Source organism: Felis catus, chromosome B2, assembly GCF_018350175.1.
Source record: "Felis catus isolate Fca126 chromosome B2, F.catus_Fca126_mat1.0, whole genome shotgun sequence".
Lineage (NCBI taxonomy): Eukaryota > Metazoa > Chordata > Mammalia > Carnivora > Felidae > Felis > Felis catus.
In genome coordinates, this window is record NC_058372.1 from 69,397,902 (window position 1) to 69,402,062 (window position 4,161).

The 4,161-nt window shown below is 38.8% G+C and overlaps 1 pseudogene; it reads left to right on the top strand.

Moving 5' to 3' along the window:
* The first annotated feature begins 333 nt into the window (after positions 1–333).
* LOC101099552 lies at positions 334–2,771 on the top strand (annotated as a pseudogene).
* Positions 2,772–4,161: the final 1,390 nt, after the last annotated feature.

A 4,161-nucleotide genomic window follows, 5' to 3' on the forward strand; every position in this document is an offset into this window, starting at 1 on the left:
TGTTTTAGGATATAATACTTGTTTTTACTTTGTAATTTCCTGACCCAGTCCCATTTTGATAATCATGGTATTTTGTTTATCTAAGTGACATTTTTTATTTCAAATATACCACTATGCATATCCACCCAATATCATTGTGAAAGGCAATTTCCTTGTTTTTCTAATTGTAGATAGAAAATAGGCTTTTAAATATACATATATACTAATAATGCATTTACAATTTTACTTAAACTTTGTGCAAAAAAAGTGCATGAATCTATTATTTATTTATTTATTTATTTATTTATTTATTTATTTATTTATTCTACAGAGATATACTGCATGCCTCTTAAAAGAAATGCAAACACCAAAAGGATCCACATATGAAAATCAAGAAAATAGGAGGTGAGCATTAGCTAACTGGACATTCCTTCATTCTTTCCATGCTTCTTTTCAGAAAACAAGCACACCTCTCATTCTGTCCTTAGGACATTACAAGAGACTTGTACTGAGACCTATTGGTTCTGCCTTTAGAGAACCACCAGATAATGAGATTTCTTTTGGAGTCATTTTATCTTTTCAAATGAACCCAGACATCAGTTAAGAAAGGAGGGAGATGAAAAGTAGACTCCAGTTAGCGAAGAGAAAAAATGATGACTCCAGCAGAAAGGAAAAGTAGTTCACTCCTTCTCAGGCAAAATCAGTGAGGGTTTGGGATGGTCATAAAGGCATCCTGGCATCACACAGGCAACCAAACAGCAAGTACATAGTGATTCCAAGATGGATCCCAGAAGAACAATTCCATTTATCGCATGAGAACTTTAGGGAGCCAAAACACCACACAAGTCTGTACAGGAAGCTCCCCCACACCCTCAGGCCCTGTAAACTGCTTTTCAGATACAAAATACATATATATCCAAAATTTGGCACCATAGATGAAGTTGGCTTGCCAATTTCATAAAGAACAGATGAATTGATGTTGTTTTACTTTAATTAAATGTATTTAATATAACTCTGGCAATAATTCCTGTCCAGTGTCTCAGCTACTTCCAGTAGTGCCAAGGAAAAGGAGATATGCCAACACAGCCATATTCTATAAAGCTGGTTACTTAGAAAATAGTTACAAACAACAACAAAAAACTGCAATGACACAAATCCTATTGAGAAAACTTTGTTCATCTATCTGTTTAACAAACATTTATTGAGTACTGCCCAATTGTCAAATAAAAGCGCCAAATAAGGCCTGGGTTTTGGCATTTCATGCAATGTTGCGGCTAGGAGACTGGGAGTTGACACAGACACTTGAATTACTTTTAGCAGAAGAGAAATGGAGGAGCCATAGAACATTAAAGATGAGGAGGACCCGAGACCACAGAGAACTTGCCTGCTCTCCACACTATTTTACAAGAAGAGGTTGCTATGGCAACAGACTATGAACACTTTCTCAAAATCCCACGCTGTGGGAAGCAAGATCTGTTCCATCAAACTCACATGTCATCCTGTCCTGCCCATCCATGTCATCATGTCACATATCTCCAGCCCTCTGAGATAGATGTCAGAGAAAAGGTGTGCATGAAGCTTATTGGCTGAGAGATGAAAATGATAGAATAAAAGTATCCCTCTCCATGAAAGCTGTTAACCAAGGGACTGAGAAAGACCTCAATCCCAGCAATGCTATCACTGAGAGAAGAGAGACAGAGGTGGCCCTTCCATGATTCCGTGGGACAGATCATCTTCAAGGCTGTCCTGAACACTACCTGCAAGAAGTGTGGCTATAAAGACCACTTTGCAAAGGATTGGTTTGTGCAACAAGGAGGGACCAAACATTCTCTGATACCTGATGAGAAAGAGGAAAAGGAAGAGGCACGGTCAGCAGAGTTTGAGAAGTGTGACCCCATGAGGAATTCTTCTAGAAAAATAAAGAAACTCCTTAGTTTCCTTCACTCAGTGAGACCTGTCCTCAGTTTGCAGAGTAACAGGGACTAACTCCTGTGGCTGCTGGAAAAGAAGAAAAAGAAACATAGACAAGAAGTCATCCTACTGACAGTTCAGACTCTGAGAGTGATACAAGCAAGAGGGCAAGGCACACAGCAAAAGCCAGCAAGGCAGTGAAGAAGAACAAGAAGAAGAAAGAGAAGCAGCAGCACAAGGTGTGAGAGTGGAAAGAGTAGAGGGACTGGTTGAGAGAAGGAACAAGGAGCCTTGTTCCTTGAAGCCCTGGCTCCTGGAAAGACCCAATAGTGAGAATATGGTCACTCACCCCATTGACTTCTCTCCCATGGGAGATGGCTTCTCCTCTTGGAGCAAGTAGTTTGGGAGGTAGATGTCAAAAGCATCTGTCTGAATTTATCATTTATCATCTTAATTTATCATTCCTGGTCTCTTTGCAAGTGACCACTGGATCCCATCCATTCATTCATTCAATTCCTTCATTCAGGAGGAGGTCCTATTACCCTCTCCAGCTGCCACTGCCAGAGCCAGATTCCTGTACAGAAGTCCATGCTAGAGCCACAGGTACTGCTGTGCAGGCAAGTCTGGCTGTAGCTGGAGAACAGTGATTGGCCCCTCCCTGTTCAGTCAGCCCTGGGCTAATTGGTGATCAATCTCTGCAGCATCGAACACAGAGGCAGAGGGAGACCAGCCATATGAGGGAGAACATGGTAAGAAATGGTGTTCACTTTTTCCATTCCCCTAACATTATTCTACTGTGCTCAAAATGACAGCCAAAAAAACATTGTTTTCAATTCCTGCACTTGTATGTGACATTCTGCCAGACCACTGAACTAGATAGCTCAAGCCAAGATCATTGCTTTACTTTGTGTTTACTACTGTGTGAGTCACTTGGTTCCACGTGAGGTCTTTGCTTCAATTCCTGGCAATACATAGAAAAAAAAGGTGGGGGGCCAAATAAAAGGCATAATTCTTGCCCTCAACAAGTTGTTTAGTGAAGAAAGGATCATAAATTTAGAAAACAATGCAGTTAGATTAATGATGAAAGAAGGTGGTATTTGGTGAGAAGGCAGCTGAGCAGGGCTTCTGTTTCAGGGTAGGACCATGGAAGTCATCCTAGTGGAACTTGCCTTGAATCGAATTTTGAAAGTGAAGTAAAAGCTTGATTCCAAATTGAGTGGAAAAAAACAGAATGAGTAACTTGTTAGAATTATGTTTAGTGCACATAACAAAGAGTCAACCAGCATAGCTTAAACCTATATATTTTTTCCCCCATAATAAACATTCCTTAGTGGGAACTTTAAGGCTGGTGCAGCTGCTCAAGGAGTTGATGAAGAATTCGAGTTCTATTTAGCTTCTTTCTCTACCAGTCTCAGTGGGTAGATTTTATTCTCTTGGGCACAAGATAGCTGTTGTACCTCCAGGTATTGTGTATGCATGTTAATCAGAAAGAAGGGGAGAAAGGTGAAGGTGTCTGTTTTTATCAGAACAGTAGCTTTTCCAAAAGTCCTACCTAGTAGACTTTAGCTGTTTTATTATGGGCCAAAATTTGATCACATGGCCATCCCTAAAGGCACAGGAGTCTAGGGAGGTAAGAATTTTTAACTTGACACATCGCCTTCCCAAATAAAAATGAAGCTATGCTAGTAATAAGGAGAAAATAGATGTTATATAGGAAACTACCACCAGGATTTCTGCTTTGAGATGATAAAGTAGTTGTAATTTTCCCTATTCTAGCTACCAAGTAAAACCAAAAACCTTATACATTATACAAAACATGTGTGTTTTCTTACCAAAATGAAATCAAAGGAGAAATCAACAAAAGAAAGATCATAAGAAAATATTAAAACACATGACAATTCTGGAAAACTAAGTTAATATTATTCAATTCCCATTTTGTTTTTAATTTGTTTATCAAGGAGAAAAGTCTCCCCACTATAAAACTAAAAAAAAAATTAACATTAAGGAACTAAATCCCAAGATACATGAGAAGATAGTAAGGATATTTGTAGTAGGTACTTAATTGTCCCAGAGTATGACTGATAAGTGGATGGATGGATGGATACCCCTTCACATTGTACTATTACCTTGTGCTTATATATATTTTCTTCTGCTCAGTTGTTTATAAGTTCTCTGGAAGAACAACAGCTTTATGGAGAAATCTTGTCTCTTTCTTCTTTATTACAAATGTCTCGAATACAGCGGTCACTTAAAAATTAAAATTGAGTTGAA